Source organism: Giraffa tippelskirchi, chromosome 1, assembly GCF_054371585.1.
Source record: "Giraffa tippelskirchi isolate mGirTip1 chromosome 1, T2T-mGirTip1v1.2.pri, whole genome shotgun sequence".
Classification (NCBI taxonomy): Eukaryota; Metazoa; Chordata; class Mammalia; order Artiodactyla; family Giraffidae; genus Giraffa; species Giraffa tippelskirchi.
Genome location: NC_137275.1, coordinates 204,821,158 through 204,835,000, shown reverse-complemented (window position 1 = coordinate 204,835,000; position 13,843 = coordinate 204,821,158). Strand labels below are relative to the sequence as shown.

The 13,843-nt window shown below is 44.1% G+C and overlaps 1 long non-coding RNA gene across 1 annotated transcript in view; it reads left to right on the top strand.

The window, feature by feature from the left end:
- The window catches only part of LOC145539070 (uncharacterized), a 62,775-nt gene extending 52,410 nt beyond the window's left edge, over positions 1 to 10,365 (top strand). The window contains exons 3-4 of the long non-coding RNA XR_014077554.1: positions 7,251 to 7,434; positions 7,877 to 10,365. This is a non-coding gene — a long non-coding RNA (uncharacterized LOC145539070). The remainder of the gene's footprint in view (positions 1 to 7,250; positions 7,435 to 7,876) is intronic.
- The last annotated feature ends 3,478 nt before the right edge of the window (positions 10,366 to 13,843 follow it).

Sequence of the window (13,843 nt, the reverse complement as noted above, 5' to 3'; positions counted from 1 at the left end):
CACATCTCCAGGAAAAAAAAAAATTATTTTCTGTATTTAAAAAGGAGTTAAAAGACCTGAAAAGGTCAGCAGTCAGTGGGAAACACAACTTCTATTAGAAACTCATGTGCTCCTCCACCATGCAGGCCAGGGTGGTGCTGCCTTGGTATCAGGTTACCTGCCTCACTAGAGGCCCAGCCTGCCTCTGGAGTGCTCACTGGCAAATGCCTTTGTAGAAGCTCCCCAGGATCTTTTGCCTCCCAGAGACTGGGGCTTGTACTGCAGGAGAAGCAGTTGACATTTATCCCTCTTCTAGACTTGCAGGCACTGTACCTGTCCTCCATACCTGCTCCAATAGACACAGCTCCGCAAGATGCTTTTCCTGCCTCACCACCCTGACCTGTGTTATGTTATCCATGTCTTTTCAGTATTCTGAAGTTTTGACATCTGGGGCTTTCCTGATCCTGGAGGGACTGCCCCTCCCAGAGTTAGCCAATACCAAAGAGAGTAAACAAGCATGTTCCATGTTCTTCCAGGAACATGCTTTTTAAATGCAACTGATCAATCCAGATCCCGAATCCAACCCACCCACCTCCTCTATCAGGCTCTCATACTGTAGTGCACTAACCATCCACCCTAATCACCCCAGGATCTGGTACCAGACAGCCAGGGACAGCCCATGTGCTCCCCAGAGCCCACTGAAATTATTCAAACTAGGCAAACTGCATATTCCCTCCCATGGAAGTCACAATAAATTCTCTCTGGCCCATACTTACCCCCTCTTCATCTGCCTCTGACTGACCCTGATTCCTCCCCATGTGGCCCTGTAGGGTACAGCGTGTCCCTTCCTCTTGGGAACTGTGAGTAACAAACTCTCTTTTCAGTGGCAGTTATATCTTGATCTGTTGGCCTCACTATATCTCCAATTTTCTATTAACATACATTATTTTTGAAACATGGGTGCAGTGATCATGATCCTCACACAGATGTCAGATTTTGGCCTTATTTGCTGGGAGGGGCACACAGTTATATACCTTGTTTCACAAACATCAACTCATTGTTTGAAGCTTTAAGCGGCAGAATTTCGCAACTGAGTGGGAGGTCATCTTTGTTGTTGTTCTTTCCACGTCTCCACAACCCAGTGTTGGATTGTGATTGAGGAAGGGATTGTTGGATTGTGATACACATCAACTCAGAGTTTGGATATGAGTTGTTTATTATTCTTGGAAGAACAGGAGGAGAGGAGGCAAGTCTTGCATCAGTGTGTTTGTCCCTGGAGAGCCATTATCACAACTCTAGCCTCGTGAGGAGGACATCTTGTGGATGGGACAGCTGCCCTCAGTGTCCCATGGATGGACCACTTCAGACATGGAGGCAAGGCAGGCAGCCGTGCCTAAACAGGCAGCTCACCAGCATGGATGCTCTTGCCCTCAGGGATACAACCCTCTGGTCCTACACAACTCAAAACTAACGGCCACTCAATCCCCGTGGCAGGGGGCTTTGGCTTGACTTGCCCCAGTTTGGAAAGACAAGATTTAAAAGGATAAAGTTCAAATATGAGTCAGCTGGTCCTGTCAACTTCATATCTGCACATCATTTAAGTCAACAAAAATCATGAACTTGTATGAACTGCCAGGAACAGAACTCAAATGACATTCCCCCTCTTCAATAACATTTATTTTTCTTTGTTATCAGAGCCACTACATTTTACATTTTTATTACTCGGGCTTCAAAGAACACCAAAAGTCATACACAGCAAACTTCCAAACTACGTTTGAGAAGCTGTTGGCTTGGGAGTGACACCCAAAATCAACAAATCAAATGGAGAAAAACTGGCTCAGATTTGCTTGCTTGTTGCTGCATTATGGACTAAGAGAGATAGGGTGAATTTTATGGATCTTGGAAAATAGTCTTGTGTCATTTTAATTAACTAGAGCATGATGGTGAAACACAGGCATGAAACGGGGGATTTTTCCACTTCTGGCTTCCCTGAAAAATCTGCTAAGACAGCCACAGCAGCTCTATGGGGAAAGTGGGTCCTCACAGTCCATCTATACAACCTCTCTGTAAAAGGTTCAGAGAATTAACAATGATCTCTAATTAAAACTCAATCAGAAACTACAATGACATACCATAGCCTATTCTTTTTATGCTTTCAGAAAAGGAATTTAGTTATGAAGCCATTTGAGGGCGACTTAAAACCTTTGAAACTTTGGGATTCCCTGATAGCTCAGTTGGTAAAGAATTACCCTGCAATGCAGGAGTCCCCAGTTCGATTTCTGGGTCAGGAAGATCTGCTGGAGAAGGGACAGGCTACCCACTCCAGTATTCTTAGACTTCCCTTGTGGGCTCAGCTAGAAAAGAATCCACCCACAACGTGGGATACCTGGGTTCAATCCTTGGGTTCGGAAGATACCTTGGAGAGGGGAAAAGTCACCCACTCCAGTATTCTGGCCTGGAGAATCCCATGTATAGTCCTCGGGGTCACAAAGATTCGGACATGACTGAGCGACTTTCACTTTCACTAGAAACTTTACACGTGATGTCTCCACTATGCATGCCTCTCCCCATGTGGTCTCCTGGTAAAGACAGGAGAGCTTGCTCTCAGAGCCCTCCTGCAGCCTTTGTGGATTCAGTCTCTTTAGTCTCTCCGCCAGATTCCCCAACTGTTTCTTGTGGAGAAATGGTCGATTGTCTATGTAGCATCCATTGTTTCTTTCTGCCTTAGCAAGAATCTAATTTTTTACTGGGTGTTAGTTTCCAGAGTACAAAATGAGACTGCTAATTCTGTACTGAGGATGGAGGCTGTGTCCTACGACGAGGAGACCCTGAGGTTGGAGTCCATGTCCTGGCACCAGGGCATCCAGAGGGTGGAGGCCATGTCCCAGGTTGAGGGGACCCTGAGGTTGGAGGCCATGTGCCAAGGTGGGGGAACTCAGAGTCAGTTCTCAATATGGCAGAGGATAAAGTCAGCCAGCAACTGAGACTCTGAGACACCATGGCATCCTTGTACCACAACTGGATGCCTTTCTTGAGAGTTTCAAGTTATTTGGGTAAAATTAAGCCCATAGTAAATAAATCAAGCCCAAATTTCATATAAACCAGTGATCTCATGGGCACTTCCCAATCTGCCGACCCACATACATACAAAGACACTGGTTCCTGGATAAAACCTGTGCTTCAGACTTTTGTTCATTCAATGTTTTTTTCCCTTATTATGGAAAGTGGCCCTTTTGCTTGTGTGACAACTTATTTTTAAGCAAGCACTGTTTTCAGTAGCGAAGTTCCTCTTGATACCTCCTAAACAAGACAAGCTTTTGTATCCACCACTGTCTTCCCTTTCATCCTCTGTTCCCATGGATGTCACTTCTCACAGTGTCTCTCTGACAACACTGGACACATCTTTCAAGAATCAGTATGGATGCACACTCTTCTGAAAAGCTCCCTGACCTGCCCAGGCAGAATCTGGGGCTACTTTTACATGCTTTCAGAATGTCTCCAGCAAAGTGTGATGCTGGGATAATTGACTGTTACCTGTTTCCCTTATGTGAGCTCAGAAAGGTCAGGAATGGTGTCCATCCAACCAGCTTCTCCTCAGTTCCTGGCTCTCTAACAAATGTTTGTTGAATGAATGAGTGATTGTACAATGCACTTCAAATTTAGCTGTATGGATGACTGAATCAGTTTGCTGTACATCTGAAACTAACACAACATCGCAGATCAGTTATACTTCATTAAAACTTTTAAAAAATTTAGCTGGATGGATTTGTTGAGACATTACAGGGTATTTGAGAAGAAAGCTTGCCTTGGCCCAATGCCTCCACCTCTTTGAGATGAGACCACTGAAAATGGCAACACTATCTTCAGCTGAATATATGAATTACCAGATTGAGACTAGCAGTCAACCCACAGAACCATGAGAAATAACATTGTTGTCTCAAGCCACTAAATTCTGGCATGATTTGTTACAGAGGGCAGATATTTGATACAAGAATTGTTGTTGTTGTTGTTTAGTCTCTAAGTCATGGCAATTCTTTGAGACGCCCATGGACTGTATGCAGCCTCCCAGGCTCCTCTCTCCATGGGATTTCCCAGGCAAGAATATTGGAGTGAGTTGCCATTTCCTTCTGCAGGGGATCTTCCCAACCCAGGGATCGGACCTGTGTCTTCTGCATTGCAGGCGGATTCTTTACCACTGAGCCACCCAGGATTTCCCCTTGATACAAAAGTCTTTCTCCCTAGTTCCTTATCCCCTATTTATGAGGCAACCTTAGTACTTCCCAGCACTTTTACAGAACGCGGAGACCAAAGACCTGGAGGAGACATCAGCACTGGCCTTGGAACAGTATCTGCAAAATGATTCCAAGGTACAGACTCAGTCTTCCTCTGGAGGCAGGTAGAAAGACCAGCTTTTCTGGCCTTAGTCTCCTCTCTGCCCACAAGCAGCCTGAGTTGGCACAGTGGATTTTCCAAGTGAACTTTGAGGAATACTGGGGTTTCCAGCAAGGTGTACCTTGCTGGAGCATCTCGGTAATCTGGACTGGGAGACCCTCCCTTTCTATCAGAGAGACTACTCTTGTATGGGTTTCTTATATTAGGCTTTTGTATACAATGTTAGGGTTGCCCAAGTGGCGCTAGTGGTAAAGAACCCACCTGCCAATGTAGGAGACACCGGAGACCCTGGTCGATTCCTGGATCAGGAAGATTCCCCTGCAGAAGGGCACGGCAATCCACTCCAACATTCTTGCCTGGAGAATCCCACGGACAGAGGAGCCTAGCAGGCTACAGTCCATAGAGTCGTAAAGAGTCAGACATGACTGAAGCGACTTGGCATGCACGCACATACAATGTTATCTGAAGAAAGCATTCAATTGCTTTACATGTGAGAATCACTGAACCAGATATTTTTCAGGGCCTGTGGGGAACCTAGTCTTGAGTAAGCAGGAAATCTGTGGCTCTAGGAGGAGCCTGCTTCTCATTTTGTGTCTTGCCGCAAACTTCCTGGAGAGGCTCCTATCCAAAGCCCCCGCAGTTTCATGTGATGCTGGACAACATGCAGGCGTGAGATTGGTACTCAGCATGACGACTGGCCTAGAGGCTTTGTGCAGGGCCACCTTCATAATGATTTACTTGGACATCGTCATTTATGCGTCCCCAGGGCAGGATTTCCATTTCATCCTCTGTTCCCATGGATGTCACTTTTAACAGTGTCTCTCTAACAACACCAGGCACATCTTTCACGATTCAACATGGACATACTGTCTTCAGAAAAGCTTCCTGACCTGCCCAGGAGGCATCTGGGGCTACTTTTCTGTGCTTTCAAAGTGCCTCCAGCAAAGTGTGATGCCAGGATAATTGGCTGTTTGTTACCAGTTTCTCTCATGTGAGCCAGTTCCCTGCGTGGAGACTGGGATTCATCCTGCCGGGAATGGAAGGTCATTTCTGAGCTGCTCCAGTGACCACACTGTCTGAAAGAGGAAGCCTGTGGGAAGGGGCAGCCCAGAGACTTCATTTTCAAGGTGATAAACCTGCATATCCATCAGAGGGAGAGGGCTTGGAGTGAGGGTCTGCTGCAGAAGAAAAGTGTGTGTGTGGGGGGTGGGTGGGTATGTGTTTAAATAGCTATTTCAAAGGGCTCTGTATTTCTAATAAGGTGGGTTTATCTGGTCTGCTTCTCACCTGGCCTCTAAGTATGCAGGTGTCCCACAGACACACTCACTCTACAGGGGGCTGGAGAAACCTGATGAAAGATTGACAGTGGGACCCAGACAGCCTTTCCCCAGGTGTCCAGCACCAGCCGACCTCCTTCCCACACGGCCTGTCTCCCACACGGCCTGTCTCCCACACAGGCCTCCTGGTCCCAGGTGGACGGAGGAGGAAGGTTGGTGCCACTGCCAGCTTCCTCTCTCCCTCAGCCTCCTTCCTCCTTGGCTGTCTCAGAAAAGGGTACTTGGGAGAGTGAGCAGCTTCAGCAGAGGTCTGAGGACCCAGGGAGACAGATGCAACCTGTGTTCTGCCTCATGCCTAATAAAGAAGCCTGAATGCTGAAGAATTGATGCTTTCGAATTGTGGTGCTGGAAGAGACACTTGAGAGTCCCTTGGGCAGTGAGGAGACAATACTAAAGGAGATCAACCCTGAATATTCATTGAAGGACTGATGCTGAAGCTGAAGCTCCAACACTTTGGCCACCTGATGTGAAGAGCCAATTCGTTGGAAAAGACCCTGATGCTGGGAAAAATTGAGAGCAGGAGAAGGGGGTGACAGAGGATGATATGGTTGGACAGCATCACCATCTCAATGGACATGAATTTAAGCAAACTCTGGGAGACAGTGGAGGACATGGAAGCCTGACACACTGCAGTCCATGGGGTCACAAGAGTTGGACACCACTCAGAGACTAAACAACAACAATATGCAATACTGCATGGAATTGAAACCACAGCCTTGTGAGATGGAGGCTAATTATTTTCAGGCTATACACGAGAAAAGTGCACCTGAAAAATACACTAAACCTGAAGAGTTTAGTGAAGCAGCCCAGACCACCTGGCTTCACTGTGATCACAAGGCGTCCTGTGAGTCCCTGACAGAAGTACAGCCCGGAACTGGCGCCACTGGGCCTCGGAGGTGGGTCTTCATCCACCCTGAATTCCTCCAAAATTTCTACAGCTTCTTCTCCAAAATACTAGAAACTCATTTAGTGAACAGCAGCATAAAATGACACTTCTGAGAGCCATCAGCTTCCTCTTTTATTGAAAAGGAAACTAAAATATCAAGGAGCAACTCTTAGTATGCTTTCTGCATCTCTGGTGAAAGCAGCTGCCTCTTCTGTGAGGAGAACAGGCAGGGGTTTGCTGGTGGCTTTCAGTGGCTCCAGCACATGAGCCAGCCGCCACTGCCACCCATCTGCTGTCTGTGGGCCGCAGCAGACCTGTGCTCTGCCCTCTCCTGCCTAATTTCTCAGAAATGTGGCTTCTGTGAAGCACAAGTGCAGCTTGGGGAACCAATATGACAGGTGGTATTTCAGAGTGACTGTGGACAATGACTTCAGACTGGCAGCCAACACGAGTGTGGATGCCCACTGCTTCAGCAGGTCAGGAGGACAGAGCTGTGAGAACACTAAAGTCCCCAGGCTGGGGGTCTCCTTGTTCTGGAGCTGCTGGCCTCACTGGAAGTCTCTCACTCTAGCAGAATTTTGTCTTCATCTGAAAGAATCAGTCCAAAGGAAAAAAAAAAACTTTTTCTTGCTTTCCTTTTTATCTCTGCCTTCTAGGCGTTTGCTTTTGTTAACTTGTGGCCGCCAAGTTCTCTGGCTGGACCAGGCTCTTGGGGTGATTTGAAGGATTGCCTGTGGCTGCCCGAGCCATCCCGGGGCAGACTCGTGGCCTGCAGATCTGTGATCAGTGCTCATGGTGCCGGAGATGAGAGACGTCTGGAGAGCTACACAAAGGCCCCCGGTAAGAGTGACTCGTGCTGCTCGTGTCAGAAAACAGGGATGTTCAGTATGAAAGACGTGCTGCTTTTTGGAGTTAGATCACTCCAAACCAACTGCTGATCCACATGAGGCAAAGGATATTCCAAATGGGGAGGTAAAGAGCGGGGGGGAAAGGAGGAGGACAAGGATAAACGCACCCTAAATCTTGGGTCCCAGGGCCCACTCTCTTGGCTCCTTAACCAAGTGGTAGCCTGTCCTCTGGACCATAATTTGAGCCTGGTTTTTTGTTTTTGTTTTTTCTGGCTCCAGTTGTTAGGTTTTCTGTTTGCATTGTTCACTGAAGTATCTCCAACTCTTCCTGGTGCCAGGTTGTTGCTAACAAGAAATAGAATCCTTCTAAGTGTAATTTATACAGTCAGGATACAGCATAATTATAAAATGTCATTCTCTTTGTCTCTTTAAAGGCACAGACCTTTAGAAGATATCCAGCGGAGGTGTGACTTCCCCTGACCCTGGATGAAAATTCCAGCAGACCTCATACTTCTTTTAGCCTCCTGATGGAAGTGTTCTGATTATTCTCAAGTTCTCATAGTCTCAGGGTCACTCTGAGTCTGCTGGACTGTCTACAGCCTGTCTTTTCTGCTTGACCTCTTCCTGCATTCACTACTGAGGCTCAGGGCCCCCACACTAAGGCTGGGAGGAGGGGCAATGGGCGGAAATCTGCCCAGTGGGCCAGGGAAGTGACTCCATCTGGTTCTCCCAGGGGAGTTCCCTGGCTTCTCTAGCCTCATCCCTCCCTGGGGCATCGCTCACCTGCAGCCCTTTCCCCTGCGGTTGGGTTCACTTTCTTCTGTTAGTTGCTTACTCAGAAAACTGGAGGTCAGCCCAGGTTCTCCTCACTGAACTGAAGTTGCTTAGCTAGTCCTTGATGCTGGGCTGCCTCCTGCATGAGGCCCACATCTGGCCAGAGGCATCCCACCCAGAACAGTGGGCCTCTGACTCTCCCACCACCCACACAGCCAGCATCAGTGGTTCAACCTCCTGCTCTTACACAAGAACCAGACCCTTTCTGTGGGCATGCTCTCCAAGGCCTCCTGTGGAGCCCTCCTGTTGACTAGAGACCCCCACTAGAGGTGGAAGAAATGCCCTCCACCCCTATTAGGGGGCTGGAGTTTATACAACTACCTCCCCCAAATTATCCTCCTACAAAATGATCTTTCACATAAGGCCTAGATGTGTTTGAACACGTCCCATATTGGCAAGACCAAGTTTTTACTGACTCCTTTGTACATTTTGCACCTTGTTTGAAAGGCAGCCATTAGGAGGTGATGACAGCAAGATGGTGGAATAGGACATTCCATATCTCCTAATAGAAACACTAAGATGAACAACTATCCACACATGAAAATGCCTTCAAGAGAGACATGGATTCTAGGTGAGATAGAGCACAGAAATGAGAAAAGACTCATTGAAGAGGGTGGCAAGGACAGCTTCATTCTTCCTGAGTTACCTCTCCCCTAAGCCTATGCAGTAGGGCCAAGAGCAATCCCCTCCACTCTGGAGCTCTCCCATGGGGGAGAGAGAGTGAAATGGACATCTGACTTCGTCATAGACTCAACTGTAAATATATATGCAACTAACATCAGAGTAGCTAAATATATAAAACAAATATTAACAGACTGAAGGAAGAAATGATAGTAATACAATTCTAGTAGGGGACTTCAATATTCTACTTTCAACAATGGGTAGATTTTTCAGACAGAAAGTCAATAAGGAAATGGTGAATGGGAACAACACTATTAAGCAAACTGACCTAATAATATAAATAGAACATGCCATCCAACAGCATCAGAAGACACATTCTTCTCAAGCACACATAGAAGATTCTCCAGGATTGATCATATTTACATCACAAAATTAGTCTAAGCAAATTTTAAAAGACCAAAATCATATCAACTGTCTTTTCCTGTCACAATGGTATGAAACTAGAAATCAATAACAGGAGAAAAGTTGGTAAATTCACAAGAAAATTAAACAACATATAATCAAACAGTCAATGGGTCAAAGAAAAAATTAAAAGGGAAATAAAAATGTATCTTGAGACAAATGAAAATAGAAACACAACATGCCAAAACTCATGGGATACAGCAAAAGCAGTTCTAAGAGGGAAGATTATAGTGATAAAAGCATGCAGTAAGAAAAAGAAAGAGCTCAAATAAACAGCTTGACTAAACCTCACTTTGAATAAACTTGATTCAAAGGTAAGATGTCACCTCATTCCCCTAGAAGGCCCATACTGGTGGGCTGAACAGTCTGCAGCCTGAGCCTTCTCGTGTGTTTGATCTCCTCTCCCACTCCTGAGGTTTAATGTCCCCACAGTATGGCTTAAAGGAGAGACAATGGGAAGAAACCTGCCCAGTGGGCCCAGAAAGTGCCTCCATTTGGTTCTTTCAGGGGTGTTCTCCTGGCCTCTCTAGGCTCACTCCTCCCTGGGACAAATCAATGTGTGATATAACACATTAAAAGAATGAAAGACTAAAATAATATGATCATCTCAATAGATGCAGAAAAAGCATTTTGCAAAATCTAATATCTTTTCCTAATAAAAAGTCTCAACAAGATACATATAGAAGAATGTACCTCAATATAATAAAAGCCATCTACAGTAAGCTAATTTACTAAGTGGTGAAAAACTGAAATCTCTTCTTCTAAGATCAGAAATAAGACAAGAATCCCCACTCTGACCGTGTATATTCAACATTGTACTAGAGTCCTAGCCAGAGCAATTAGGCAAGAAAAAAGAAATAAAAGGTTTTCAAATGGGAAAGAAGGAAGTAAATTTGTCTCTGAAGATGATATGATCTCATTTAATAGAAAACCCTAAAGACTCCACTGTAAAATTGTTAGAACTAATCAACAAATTCAGTAAAGCTACAGAATACAAAATAAAAAATTAACTTAAAATGGATTAAAAATAAATATAAGACATAAAGCCACAAAAATGCTAGAAGAAAACACAAGGGAAAATATTCTGGACATTGTTTTTGGTCATGATAGTTTGGATATGACACCAAAAACACAGATAACAAAAGCAGAAGTAAGCAAGTGGGAATACATCACAGGAAAGCTTCTGCATATTAAAGGAAACAATAAACAAAATGAGAAGGCAACCTACAGAACAAGAGAAAATATCTCCAAATTCTATTTCTTTTAAGGGGTTAATACCCAAACTGTATGAAGATTCCTGCAGCTCAAAAGCAATATAACAAATAATCCAATTTTAAAATGGGCCAAGGATCTAAATAGACACTTTTCCAAAGAAGACATACAAAAGTACACAAAAAGGTGTTCAACATCACTAATCATCAGGAATATATAAATCCAAACCACAATAAGACTGTGATTTTGTACCATACATCAGAGACATCACTTTGCCAACAAAGGTCCGTATAGTCAAAGTTATGATTTTTCCAATAGTCATGTTCAAATGTGAAAGGTGGACTGTAAAGGGGGCTGAGCACTGAAGAATTGATTATTTTGAGTTGTGGTGCTAGAAAAGACTTTTGAGAGTCCCTTGGACAGCAAGGAGATCAAACCAGTCAACCCTAAAGGAATTCAACCCTGACTATTCATTGGAAGGATTGATGCTGAAGCTGAAGCTCCAATATTTTGTCCACCTGACACAAAGAGCTGACTCTTTGGAAAAGACTCTGATGCTGGGAAATATTGATGGCAAAAGGAGAAGGGGACGACAGAGGATGAGATAGTTGGATGGCATCACCAACTCAATGGACACAAGTTTGAGGGAACTCCTAGAGATAGTGAAGGACAAGGAAGCTTGACATGCTGCGGTTCACAGAGTTGCAAAGTGTTGGACGCAACTTAGTAGTTGAACAATAACAGCAACAATACATTATACCATTAGGATGACTAATAAAATATAAATATATTTCATTTATATAAAAAAATAACAAGTGTTTGTAAAGATGTGGAGAAAGAGGAACCCTTATACACTCTTGGTGAGAATGAAAATGGTGCAGCCATTGTGGAAGTTTCTCAAAAAATTAAATATAGAACTACCATATGATCCAGAAATCTCACTTCTGGGTATATATCCAAAGGAATTTAGATTAGAATCTTGAAGAGATATCTAAATTTCCATGCTCATTACAGCACTACTCACAATAGCCAAGACGTGAAAATAACATAAATGTCTATCAATTGATTAATGGATAAAGAAAATGTGATGCATATGTATCTGTGTATATATGTAAAATATGGAATATTATCCCTCCACATAAAGGAAGGAAATTATTTCACTTGGGACAACATGGATGGACCTGGATTTCATTAAGTAAGTGAAACAAACCAGACCCTTAAAGACAAATACTGTGTAATCTCATTTATATGTGGAATCTAAAACAGTAAAACTCAACTCATAAAAGCAGAGATTAGAAGGGTGATTGATTGCCAGGGTCTAGAGAGAGGCAAAAATGCAAGAGGTGATGATCAAACAGTACAAAGTTTCAGTTATACAAGATAAATAGGTTCTGGAGATCTACTATACAGCATAATGCCTATAGCTAATTCTATTGCATTATATACTTAAAATTATCTAAGAAGGTAGATCTTAAGCATTACCACTCCCACCCCCACCACCCCCCCACACACAAATAATAATAAAGGAGACCAGAGGAAACTTGAAGAAGTGATGGATTTTTTATGGCCTTGATGATGGTGATAGGTTCATGTGTGTATACTTACTCCCAACTCCTTGAGTTGTATACATTAAATACATACAGCTTTTTACATGTCAATCGTACCTCAAAAGAGCTGTTCAAAAGCAAAAGAAATGGAGCCATTAGCATCTTTTCTTTTTGTATTGCAACTTTTTGTTTGCATCTGTTATTTTCCTCTCTTCATGTCTGGAAAGGAATTATTTCAAATGAAAATATTGAATATACAAAGCAAATGGGACTAATGCTGCAGCTCTAATACTTTGACCACCTGATGCAAAGAGCTGACTTATTGGAAAAGACCCTGATGCTGGGAAAGATAGAAGACAGGAGGAGAAGGGGACGACAGAGAATGAGATGGTTGAATGGCCTCACCAACTCAATGGACATGAATTTGAGCAAACTCCAGGAGATAGTGAAGGACAGGGGAGTCTGGCATGCTGCAGTCCATGGGGTTGCAAAGAGTAGGACATGACTTAGTGACTGAACAACAACAAACCTCTAGAAACATGATCAGAGAGGTTTTCCCACTCCAAGTCCAACTTTGAACCAAATGCATCCCCAGGACCCTGATCGTGGGCACAGCAGCCTCATTTCCTATGTGCCTTCATTGTTCTATTTAAATAATCTCTGTTCTAGGACATTTTCTGGTGACCTTATAACCACATTCTCATAAAGAAGGGGTCAGCTTTTTGATTTAGATGAAAAACATAGAGTTCTAAATACATTAGGGCAGCAAAGGAGACACAGACATAAAGAACAGACTTTTGGACTCAGTGGGAGAGGGCAATGGTGGGATGATTCGAGAGTATAGTTTGAAATATGTACATTAACATATGTGAAATGATGACTGGTGCAAGTTCAATACATGAAGCACCCAAAGCCGGTGCTCTGGACAATCTAGAGGGATAGGGTGGGGAGGGGGGTTCAGGATGGGGGGACACATGTGTCCCTATGGCCGGTTCATGTTGATGTATGACAAAAGCCACCACAATATTGTGAAGTAATTATCCTTCAATTAAAATAAATAATTTTAAAAATTAGGAAAAAAAAACCATTATAAAGGAATCTGCAAATTGCGGCCCAAAACCCTCCTCCTGCAAGCTTGGGGGAAGTCTGAACGCACCTCTGTGGTTTGTTCCCTGCAAATGTGGTTTTAATCCAAAGCAGTGTATTCTGCACATTCACGTCTCAGTGCTGCTGCTAATAATAGACTGTTCCCTCCCCCATGCCCGTGCTGGCAGCAGCATGTGGCAGGTCTCAGAATGCTTTATCATGATGCAATTTGCTTGTCAGGCCTCCATCCCAAGCAGCAGCTGCAGCTGATTATGGCTCAGTTCAGGGCTGTGTTTTATGATCCACCTCCTCCCTTTCAAAATCCATCAGCACACACTCATGGAAGTAATATTAGAGACTTGTAGCAAGGCCGGAGCTTGGGAAATGCACTTTCCTCTCCTTTTCAGGACAACGGTGTCCAGGAAGTCCCTGCCGAGGGGCCAGTGTGCAGCCAGAAGGCTGGAGAGGCCCCCTGTGTGTGTCTGTAAGCTGATACTGACAAACAATATTCTCTTAGACTTTCAGTACTTTTCTTCCATAAATTTATCTTCCTCCTTCTCTGCTTGTCACCATGTTCTATCCTCAAATCTCAGTAGTACTTCAGGTCCAGTGCTTACCTTCAACCATTTCTATTTCTGC